Source organism: Anabrus simplex, chromosome 1, assembly GCF_040414725.1.
Source record: "Anabrus simplex isolate iqAnaSimp1 chromosome 1, ASM4041472v1, whole genome shotgun sequence".
In the NCBI taxonomy this organism is placed as follows: domain Eukaryota; kingdom Metazoa; phylum Arthropoda; class Insecta; order Orthoptera; family Tettigoniidae; genus Anabrus; species Anabrus simplex.
The window spans coordinates 468,738,815-468,751,446 of record NC_090265.1 but is presented as its reverse complement, the minus strand read 5'-3'; the positions used below and the strand labels follow the sequence as shown (position 1 = coordinate 468,751,446).

General features: G+C 39.7%; 1 non-coding gene across 1 annotated transcript; it reads left to right on the top strand.

The window, feature by feature from the left end:
- Positions 1-4,222: 4,222 nt before the first annotated feature.
- Positions 4,223-4,295, top strand: TRNAS-CGA (transfer RNA serine (anticodon CGA)). Its single transcript has one exon. It is a non-coding gene; the product is annotated as a tRNA-Ser (tRNA).
- The last annotated feature ends 8,337 nt before the right edge of the window (positions 4,296-12,632 follow it).

The window sequence follows — 12,632 nt, the reverse complement described above, 5'->3', positions numbered from 1 at the left end:
ACGTGCCAGTAAATCTATCGACACGGGGCTGACGTATTTGAACACCTTCAAATACCACCGGACTGAGCCAGGATCGAACCTGGCAAGTTGGGGTCAGAAGGCCAGCGCCTTAACCGTCTGAGCCACTCAGCTCGGCAGCCAAAACTAAACATAGAGATTTAAAAGTACGATTTGTTGTGCCTGCATTGTCTTGATGTAATCAGACCTTGCGTCCTGCTGTTTGAGCAGACAATACCGGTTCAGGTCTCGAAGGCTGTTAATTATACACGGCATTAAAAGTTAAGGTCCGCTTCTGTGGCGTAGTGGTTAGCGTGATTAGCTGCCACCCCCGGAGGCCCGGGTTCGATTCCCGGCTGTGCCACGAAATTTGAAAAGTGGTACGAGGGCTGGAACGGGGTCCACTCAGCCTCGGGAGGTCAACTGAGTAGAGGTGGGTTCGATTCCCACCTCAGCCATCCTGGAAGTGGTTTTTCGTGGTTTCCCACTAACTACTCTTTTACGGTTTTCGGAGACGCCGAGGTGCCGAAATTTAAACCCGCTATCTTAAGGCCACGGCCTTTTCCTTCCCTCTTCCTTGTCTATCCCTTCCAATCTTCCCCATCCCCCGCAAGGCCCCTGTTCAGCATAGCAGATGAGGCCGCCTTGGCGAGGTACTGGTCATTCTCCCCAGTTGTATCCCTCGACCAAGAGTCTGAAGCTCCAGGACACTGCCCTTGAGGCGGTAGAGGTGGGATCCCTCGCTGAGTCCGAGGGAAAAACCGAACCTGGAGGGTAAACAGATGATGATGATGATGATGATCAATGTCACATTTCTACCTCAGTCAATCTGGAAAATACGCTTTGCACATGACACGTTAACACTAATCTCGTACTACACTGTACTGTATACTTGGCTACTAGACTAGTTTCGACCCTATGTGGGTCTAGTCCCTTGATTATATCTATATATATAAAATAACTTGTCCTGACTGACTGACTGACTGACTGACTGACTGACTGACTGACTGACTGATTCATCATCGCAGAACCGAAACTACTGGACGTAAAGAAATGAAATTTTGGGGATATATTCATATTAAGATATAGGTGCTCGCTAAGAGAGGATTTTTGGATATTCCTTCGCTAAGGGGGTGAAAAGAGGGGTGAAATTTTAAAATGAGTGTGTCTATATCTCGAAACTTTAAAAGTATACAGATGTAAAAATCGGTATTTAGAATCTTCTTTAAAAATAAGGAAATACGTATTTTTTTGTTTTCAGAAAATCCCAATAGGTGGGGTGAAAAGGGGTGAAAATGGGTTGAATGCCCTTAATCAGGATACCAGTACTTATATCTCAGAAACTGAAGATATTACAGACCTGAAAATTGGTACTTTTGATCTCTTTTAAAAATAAAGAAACATGTATTTTTTTGTTTTTGGAAAATCCAATTAATGGGAGGGTGAAAACGGGGTGAATTTTTAAAATAAGTGAATCTATATCTCCAAACTTTTAAAGTTTGCAGATGTAAAAATTGGTATGTAGAATCTTCATTAAACATAAAGAAACACGTATTTTTTGGTTTTCGGAAAATCGCAATAGGAGGGGTGAAAAGGGGTCAAAAAGTGGTTGATTGCCTTTAATGAGGCTACTTATATTTCAGAAAATGAAGATATTACAGACCTGAAAATTGGTGTTTGGGATCTCCTTTAAAAATAAAGAAACACGTATTTTTTGTTTCTGGAAAAATCCAATTAAGGGGGGGGGGGTTAAAAGGGGGTAATATTTTAAAATAAGTGTATCTATATCTCAAAACTTTTAAAGCTTATAGATGTGAAAATTGGTATTTAGAATCTCCTTTAAAAATAAAGAAACACGTATATTTTGTTTTCGGAAAATCCGAATAGGAAGGGTGGAAAAGATTGAAAAAGTTGTCGAATGCCTTTAATGAGTCTACTTATATTTCAGAACCTGAAGATATTACAGACCTGAAAATTGGTGCTTGGGATCTCCTTTAAAAATAAACACGTATTTTTTTGTTTTTGGAAAATCCAATTAATGGGGGGGGGTTAAAAGGGGGTGATTTTTTAAAATGAGTGTATCTATATCTCAAAACTGTTAAAGTTTATAGATGTAAAAATTGGTATTTAGAATCTCCTTTAAAAATAAAGGAACACGTATTCTTTTGTTTTCGGAAAATCCCAATAGGAAGGGTGTAAAAGGGTGAAAAATGGGTGAATGCCTTTAATGAGGATACATATATCTCAGAAACGGAAGATATTACAGAACTGAAAATTTGTATATGGGATCTTCTTTAAAAATAAAGAAACACGTATTCGTTTAGTTTTTGGAAAATCTTATTAATGGCCGTTAAACAGAAGTGACAAATTGGGGTGAATTTTTTGAAAGAATATCTTAGAAACGTAAAATGTTACAGACATAAAAAGTGGGTGTTTGGGATCTCCTGTAAATGTAAAGAAACATAGGTGATTTGTTTTTGGAAACTCCACTTAAGGGGAACCCAAAAGGGGTGAAATTTTAAAATGAGAATTTTTACAGTATATCTAAAAAAGAACTTAACATGTTACAGAAGTGAAAAATGGTATTTTTATCTCTATTAAACATAAAGAAACGTGTATTTTTAGTTTTCGGAAATACCACTTGGGTGGAGGGGGGGGGGTGAAAGTGACTGAAAATGGTGTTGAATTATTTAAATTTAGCTACTGATATCTTAAAAAGGAAGATGTTACAGACGTGAAATTTGATATTTGCAATCTGCTTTAAAAGTAAAGAAACACGTATTCTCGGAAAATCCAATGAAAGGGGTGGGGGAGGGGGGGGGGAAGAATTGAAAAATTAATTGACTTAAATTGTATGAGAATATATACATCTAATAAAAACTAAAGTTGTTACAGACGTGAGATCTCCTTTAAAAACAAAGAAAAACGCGTTTTGGAGGGGAAACCATCTTGGGGGCGGGAGTGTAAAGGAGTTGAATTCCTTTCATGAGGACACATAAATAAAAAACTGAAGAAGTTAGAGTCGTGATAATTGGTATTTAGAAGATCCTTTACTATTAAAGAAACAAGTATTTTTTGCGGGAAAATTCACTTAGGGGGGGTGGAGTAGTTTGAAATGAAGTGACAAAAGTAAATTATATTTATGGGGATACTTATATCTCAAAACTTAAGGTAATAGACGTGAACATTGGTGTTTGGAATCTCCCTTAAACATAAAGAAACACGCCTTCTTTTATTTTTTTGGGTGGGGGGGTTGGCAGTAAAGACTAACGGCGGTGGGGTGTAAAAGGAGGTGAGACCAATTGATGTTACTGTTCTTAACGTACTTATAAGGATACTCCGTTGCTCAGGTGGCAGCGCGCCGGCCTCTCACAGCTGGGTTCCGTGGTTCAAATCCAGGTCACTCCATGTGACATTCGTGCTGGACAAAACGGAGGCGGGACAGGTTTTTCTCCGGATACTCCGGTTTTCCCTGTCATCATTCATCCCAGCAACACATAATAGTAATAATAATAATAATAATATTCCGGACCGTCGTCAAATGTGCGGACCGCGCTGGAAACGGCTCCTGGACGGGTAGTGACTAAGAATGCAATCCGGCCGCGGGTTCAGTGCCGCCAAAGCACCCAATATGACACCACGCCGGATCTCCTGAAGGATTTTATCCAGATTAAAAATTATTATAGGAAAATACGGTATGGCAAAGATTTACGGACCCAACTGACCGGGAAGAATACCTGAGCCTATCCCGGGAAGTACGAAATCGATTGCTGGAGAGGAAGATTGAAAAATGGGAGGAAACTTGCCGTAATCTAATAGAAAACGAGTCAGATCGCGAATTTTGGTGGATTCTCGCTGAAAACGAGTCAGATCGCGAATTTCGGCGGATTATATATCTAAAACAATAAGCATTCAATTATAAATTTCAGTATAATACCGTAGCGAAGCACGGGTACCTTGCTAGTATTGTAATAGTTATAGACGAAAGCGACTTTCAACCTATTAGGTCGTGTTACGTACATTTAGTACGTGTTGAAGAGATGTTAAGTACAGAACAAAAATGGCCAACCAGACACCAGTGGGATCCGAACCCACAACCTCCCGTGAAAATTCAATATTCATTGACTTGGCCCTCAACGGGCAACTTAAACGCACTCTAGAGTGTGATGGTAGTAGTACGAGACCTGTAGCTTAGATCCTTTCCAACAGCACGACGACGGCCTAGGACACCATAGCTCAATTGGTAGAGCAACCGACGCGAAATCGGGAGGTTGTGGGTTCGGATCCCACTGGTGTCTGGTTGGCCATTTTTGTTCTGTACTTAACATCTCTTCAATACGTAGTAAATGTACGTAACACGACCTAATAGGTTGAAAGTCGCTTTCGATTACAATGTGGTCGTGAAAATTCAATATTTATAGACATTGCAATTATTGTACTATATTGAGTAGGTGGGATAAACTTTGCAAAATATGTTCTTTCATGTGCCAGTAAATCGACCGACACAAGGCTGACGTATTTGAGCACCATCAAATACCACCGGACTGAGCCAGGATCGAACCTGCCAAGTTGGGGTCAGAAGGCCAGAGCCTCATCCGTCTGAGCCACTCAGCCTGGCATTTCAACCTAAAAGAACTGAAAACAGGCCTAGGTTCTAGTAGACCTAGAACACCGGAGCTCTGATGCCCCCTGTTTTCTTTCTCTGTATCCACACTTTTCCACACCCTGGTGGAACACCCTAGTGGATGCGAACTGTATTTATGTTGTGAAATTGGCCCTGTTTGACAACTGGATGCCCTTCCTGACTCTAACCCTGTGTCCTGTGTTTGATATCCGATCGGACCGGGGTTTTAGCTGTATCTGGTTAATACCTCTGTCTCGGGAACTAGGTATATGTACTGTTCTGAATGTACATATGTTGATATACACGCACAATGCACTTCACTATAGTAACCACTGCACAGTGGGTTGGCGACAGGAAGGGCATCCGGACGTAAAATCATATCTAGTCTGAACCCCTTGTCACAGGGGCTTTCTTCCACGACTGTTCTTCTGAGGCTGCTTAAACCTCATTCAAGACTAACAAACTTGAATTAAATTAGGAATAAAGCTGGGAATAGAATACGGAAGAACCGCACATTCTGTAATGTTGCTGCCTTCCAACGAACGGACGGACGGATGTACGGATGGATGAGCCTAAACATCCAACTATCAACTTAGTGGATGCGAACTGTATTTCTGTTGTGAAATTGACCTTGTTTGACAACCGGATACCCTTCCTGACTCTAACCCTGTGTATGGACACTATGGCGTATTTTGGAATTAAACTGACCGAGCTCGATAGCTACAGTCGCTTAAGTGCGGCCAGTATCCAGTATTCGAGAGATAGTAGGTTCGAACCCCACTGTCAACAGCCCTGAATATGGTTTTCCGTGGTTTCCCACTTTCACACCAGGCAAATGCTGGGGCTGTACGTTAATTAAGGCCACGGACGCTTCCTTTCCACTCCTAGCCCTTTCCTGTCCCATCGTCGCCGTAAGGCCTCTCTGTGTCGGTGCGACGTAAAACAACTGGCAGGAAAAAAAAAGAATTAAACCGACGATTTAGCACGCAATCTAGTGATTCTCTCACGAGTGGTGGCTCTGAAATGGGCCTAATGTGTTTATATTATAATGAAATTCACCTTATTATGAAATAAAGTACTGTACATTAAACGGGCGAAAGTGTTTCACATATGCCTATTCGTTTCCACGTCATACGTAAATACTTTCGCCCTAAATAATTATTACCATACGCTAAATAAATACATTCGAGAAATAATGTTTGTATAACCGATAGAAAAATCCTTCCCAGTAGTTCTGTTCGTAGTAGTGAAAATGAAGGCGCTGTAGCTCTAAGGCAGAGAGGTAGAAGAGGAAGGGGAGGTTACGGAGGACTGTTTGAGAGGGTGGTTGGGGTGACGAAAGGAGAGAACGAACTTCTTGTTAGTTCTCTTAGACTTCCAAAGTAGATACCACACCCGGTGTAAAAGAGCGGGTGAGTAATGGCACAGAAAATGGCCGGCCTACCACGTGTCACAAATTGAATGACACAAAGATCAATGTAAACTTCACTATAACACATCTACATAGCATATCTGAGAACAAATATACGATTTATTGCCGTACCAAATTGTTACAAATATCTAGAGACTTATTCCCATACATGGATCGATATTCAATGGACCTTGACTATCGTGAAGAGGGATCTGTTTGGCCAATATTCTCCAAGAACCTAGAATTTTGAGCACAGAGAAGTGCAAGTGAGAACGTCTCCGCGAACAGAACCCACAGAGCGTCAGGTTTTCAGTAACATTATTCCGAATATTACTGTAGAAACGTTCAATTGTTTATTTTAAATGTCAGTTTATTCTCAGGAGTTATTAATATAAATTATGGAGTGGTGACTGCATGTCTCTAGCAGAGTCTGATTAGCAATGTTCCATTGTTTATTGTTGTAAATTTTAGGTTCTTCTCAGGAATTCTTAACTTAATGTGTGTAGTGGTGACGGCGGTGTCTCTAACTGCTCGTGCTGGACTCGTCACCATGCCAGCTCCCTTATCGAACGCTTCTTGTTTATCGACTCAAGCGGTATCATGTTTAGAAGATCGAGGTGCTCTTCCATTTTATACTTTACAATTCAATTATAATTTGAATGGTTGAGCCTCTGCTGCAATGATTTCTTCTATGACAAGTGTTAATTGCTGATGATTAACTCGTTGTGGGTACTTTCTCTTAAAAATTAATCGTTACCACTATAATCAACGTAAAGACAGCTTATATAACTTAGTACTTAAGTGCAGTCATGAACACCCCTGAAGTACGTGAAGTATTTAAAAGTACGAAATTTCAGTTCTAATTAGCTCACCACACATTACTAATGTAAGGTGTTGCAAAACATGGTTTCAATAGTTAAGATATATCAAAAGTCTAATATTTTATATTTTCATTTAGGACTAAAACAAATTTAAATGACATTTTAATCTTAATATGGATTAAAATTCCCAGCAAAGCTGTTACATGGAAAACTCTTCATAACATATGTGCTGCGGGTCAGTATTCCTCCTAGCCTCCTCAGTCCGTATGTAGCATATACTCTACATGTGGTTTTCTTTACTTACAATAATACAAAACAATTTAAAGCAAAAGTAATAATGGTAGGAAAGTCAACTCTGAGTCCTGATGTAGCATATATGCTACACGTCATAAAACAACTTAGTGAAACATACTATATCCTTTGGTGAATTTTTAAAATGTATTTGAGAAATTTATAATCCATTGAATGCAAAAACAAGCTCGGGACTGAAGAGGCTAGAGTATTATCACATACCCGTTTTCGCGGGCGCAGCAAAGATATGAGTCTCATTCTTGATATTGAATCTGAAATATTGAATTATTTTTATTTCAGCGATATTATTATTACCTGACTTTGTTAGCATTCCCTGTGATAATCTGCAGATAAACCTTTTTTCCAACTGGTGCTTATTCTAGAACTATGCAAATTTGAATCGCTCTGAAACAAACTTAACTAAATGACAAGCAATATAGCCTATAGGCTAGTTATTTACCACGGATGTATTTGGGAATACTAATTTGAAGTATTTGCAGGGTTCCGTTGTTTGATATTGTAAATTAGTGTGCAATTTCATACAAATAATACAAACAATTTAAATGTAAGATACTGTATTTATAATTATTTTTGTATGAACTTTAAACATTTGTGGACAGCCACCTAGGCTAATTCAATTCTGTCGATTTTACAGTTTTGCTAACGTTGGTAAAAATTGTATAAGTATTGTTGGAAAACATATTTTGTAATCTCACCTAATATCTCTGTATTGCTGGTTTTACCACATTTGCTGATTTAAGTGACGTCCTTTCATTAAATTACCAAGATTGAGGAGGGTGAATAGGCAGGACATTGAAGTAGAGGGGTTTCATATTTGATGAGAAACTGTTAGACCACTAGCGAGCAATTCTGCAGGCGCTCTGTCAAGGTGAAAGTAGTATTGTCTCAGATAATTTACTAGATGTTGATATATAATATCCATATACACCTCTTTGTCTACTATTTTGCCAAGTTAAATGTATAATACAACTCACTATGGATCAAAAATTACCTAAAATATGACTTTCCCTTCTCTGCGTTTGTAGCATTGAGCCCGTAATGTTTTCAAACTGGTATTGAATGTCCAACTTTCTCACTTCGCAGCACAGCCATGACTTACAAAGAAGGGCGTGTCTACGCACGCTGCTGTTTGACTGTTCACAGGTAAAACCCGTCTGGGTAGTAGTTCATAATCGTCACACTAACTCAGATAGGATTTCGGTGACAATGATGTAGGTAGAACTAAGACTGCGGACGAAGCATCCGTACAGCCTCAGCATTTTCGTTGTGACGAAATGGATAACCATGGAAAACTTTCTTCAGGTTTAGTAATGGTGGGGTTCGAACCCACTATCTTATAACTGCAGTGTCCATACCACGCAGCCATCTTGTTCGGACTGGTAACAGTATTTTAATATGGAGGGGAGGTATAATAGGATACCATTGCCCACGATTAGCGTTTTCCGACTGCGCGCAGTAGGCAATTTCTTGGGTATTGTTTCTAAAACCTTCGTTAGCAGAAAACCATACGTTAAACGGGAAATAACATAGTAACGGAGATACGTAATAAAGCATTTTCATATATTTCACACAAATAGTCTATATAGGCCTTGATCTCCAGTATGTTGGCATTTTATTGAAATATCCGTATATATTCCTATATACAACGTCTACCAGGAAAAGTCTTACGACTAAAATACGAAAACGGAATTTGGATTAAATATATCACGTTACAGGAAAAAATCACAGATACTATCAGGAAACGGCGATTACAATTTTATGGTCACTTGTATAGATAACGACATGCTCACAAAGAAAATTTTAAACAGCCATGTCAATAAAAAATCACAATAGTTGGCTAAAAGAAATTAGTGAAGACCTAAATGAAATTGGCATTAATGAAAATAATTCAGAACCTTAATTAACAAATACAAATGTTCTGTAAAACCCATCCGGCTATATAGAGGATGGGCTGAACGACGTAAAAGTAGCACAGCGAGAGGATGAAGGGATGTTGGGAAAAGTAGAAGGAAAAATCATTAAAGTGCTAATAAGTTAAAACGTGCTCCTCAGTTGCGCATAACGAGTAAAAAGAACAATCAATAAAGAACATACCCCTTTACTTCAAAATACTTCAAATAAGGTAAAGGTTATTCTGCCCGAAGGCAGATCCGAACCCCCGCAGAGGTGTTCCTGAGCCGGAGTTTACGTGCGGTAGGGTGGCCAGTTCCTTTCCGCTCCTCCATTCCCTTACCCCTCGGAGATCTCACGGGATCCGGTGTTTCAACACGGCTACGGCCGTTGGCACTTCAAATAAATAAGAAAATTATTCATAACACCCTCAGGTACATTTAATAGTTCTTCGTATGAATATTATATCACATACTGATAATTCTGACTACCGTAATTTTCATCATCATCATCATCATCTGCTTACCCTCCAGGTTCGGTTTTTCCCTCGGACTTAGCGAGGGATCCCACCTCTACCGCCTCAAGGGCAGTGTCCTGGAGCTTCAGACTCTTGGTCGGGGGATACAACTGGGAGTATGACCAGTACCTCGCGGCCTCACTTGCTATGCTGAACAGGGGCCTTGTGGAGGGATGGGAAGATTGGAAGGGATAGGCAAGGAAGAGGGAAGGAAGCGGCCGTGGCCTTAAGTTAGGTTCCATCCCGGCATTCGCCTGGAGGAGAAGTGGGAAACCCCTTAAAACCACTTCCAGGATGGATGAGGTGGGAATCGAACCCACCTCTACTCAGTTGACCTCCCGAGGCTGAGTGAACCGAGTTCCAGCCCTCGTACCACTTTTCAAATTTCGTGGCAGAGCCGGGAATAGAACCCGGGCCTCCGGGGGTGGCAGCTAATCACACTAACCACTACACCACAGAGGCGGACTATCGTAATTTTTTTCACTAATATTATAGTTATGTTAATATATTGCATACAGAAATTCGCGCTGTATAAATTCGACTAGAATTTGTATTATACGCTTCCAATGAAGTAATGTATGAAATGACAGTTAAATATAAGTTGTCTGAATGTGTGAAACATACCGCCCACAAAGTTTTGCCTTACGTGGTATTTTCTCTTAATGATTATTTTCATAATTTTAACAATATCGTGTTTTATAATGTAACTAGCTGATGTACCCGTGCTTCGCTACGGAGTTCTACATTGTATACAAAATTCTAGGTTAGGTAGTGTACACATTGTGAGCAAGACTGTATTAAATTACATAGTTACCCTAGAAATGCGACGTAATAATCATTGTCTACCATCAGTCACAAACAAGTTGGGGAATTTTCATTATAATGGCAGACACTAACTCTCCAACTGCCTGTTTACATCCTCGGAAAGACTGTCTTCGTGGTTTTCCCAACTGACATTAGCATAGCCCATTACAATGACGTCGGTAGGAATGGCGTGAGTAACAGCAATGCTTTCATGTGAAATACTCGATCAAATTGAAAACCACATATTTGCTTTTAACGAACAGTACTACACTGCCGCTCTAACAGTCCAAAGTTCCAGGGCCGGAATGACCAGACCGCAGACAGCCGTGATCCGTGAACACTCTTCGTCTTTTCTCGGCGCGGGGGGGGGGATCGAATAGTGGAAATTGCCAGGGCAAAAACTATGCCCTTTTACTAATCTGTTTCCTAGGAATACCCGATGAGTCGGAAAATCTTAATTCATTACACTGGCGGCGGAAAAATCTATCTAACTTGGAGGCAAATTTTCCATCAAAGCCAGAGGAGAAACCCCCTCTTCACTGCTAATTTACAGAGCAGTACTGTCAGTCACTATAGACAAGCAATAGTAGGTCGCTACTAGAGGAATGGGATATAAACATTCTGCACAAGTCGAAAGCTGTAGGTAAAACTAGTGTTCTCTTCAGGTTTGTGATAACATGGGGGAACTTGTTTCTTCCAAATCCCAACAAAAATGTCCGACTCGTTGGCTGAATGGTCACCGGGTTCGATTCCCGGCAGTGTCGGGGAATTTTAACCTTCATTTGTTAATTCCAATGGCCCAGGGGCTGGGTGTTTGTGCTGTTCCCAACAACCCTGCAACTAACACACCACACATAACACTATCCTCCACCACAATAACACTCAGTTCCCTACACATGGCAGATGCCACCCACCCTCATCGGAGAGTCTGCCTTACAAGGGCTGCAGTCGGCTAGAAATAGCCACACGAAATTTATTTACCAAAAAAAATTAAGTGAGGAGATGCATTTTGTTAACTTAAATAATTATGATTGTTATAGTAGTGTTGTTGGTGATAAATGTATTAATGGCTTGTACAACTGGGCAATTATCCTCTATTAACACTAATCAGATGGAAATTGAAGAGTTCCGATACTTCAAAGAATGAATAGACTTGGCCCAGTTTTACGACCGAATGTCCTTCATGACACCAATCTTATTTAGAAGGATGTATTGAAAAATTACGTGTTTCTGCAGTGGTTGGCAGTGTGCTGTGCTGTGTGTGTAATTTGAAGATCTGAAACAGAAACCCATTAACTGAATAACACCATTATTATTGTTTTCATGTTGCAGTAACTACTCTTAAAGTTTTCGGCGACGCCGGGGTGGCGTAATTTTATCCCTCAGCAGTTGTTTTACGTGCCAGTAAATCTACCGCCTTGAGGCTTCGTACCTGAGCGCATTGAAATATCGCTTTTACTGTTTGGGATAATCATAAAATGCTAATTTCAACGGACTTATTGAATCCTACATGTAATAATAATAATAATAATAATAATAATAATAATAATAATAATAATAATAATAATAATAATAATAATAACTGTTTCTTGCTGGCTCCACCCGCAATGTATGGTGTTGTTCGTTACTATCCTCACGGATGTATTTGCAAAGTTTCGAGTTAATGAAATAAAGCACATGATCTGCTGTGGTAATAGAATGTAATATTATGTCAACAAATTACTTGAAAATACATCACACACAAAAATTGAATTAAACGTTCCTTGGAACAACACTACGCGCCTAACTGTTTAAAAGTCCTTCAAAGATCTTCGTCACGGAGACAAATGTACTCATAACTTTTCTCATAATCTACCAATTTAAGTAGTTATTACCTCAAAAGAAAGCGCTTGATCCACTGAGTGTTTTGAGACCAAAACGAACTGCGTACCTCATTTAGAACGAAGTATATGAGTGCCTCAATGAGAAAAAATGTTGAAGAAATGAGACATCAAATTGAATGTGCACTCATAACTTTCCTCAGAATCAACCTATTTGAATACTTAAGATCTGAAATGAAAGAGCTTGATTCACAAAGTGTTCTTAGGTCAAAACAAACTCCGTACCTCAATTAAAACCAACGATATGATTGCTTCAAGGAGACGAAAAATTGAAAAAATCAAATAATTTGAGGGAGACGGAAGTTAGGTGATTTATAGTGCCTGATGACAAATCTGTGCATGAATACCTTTCAGTTAAAAAAATGAAGGAAATCGA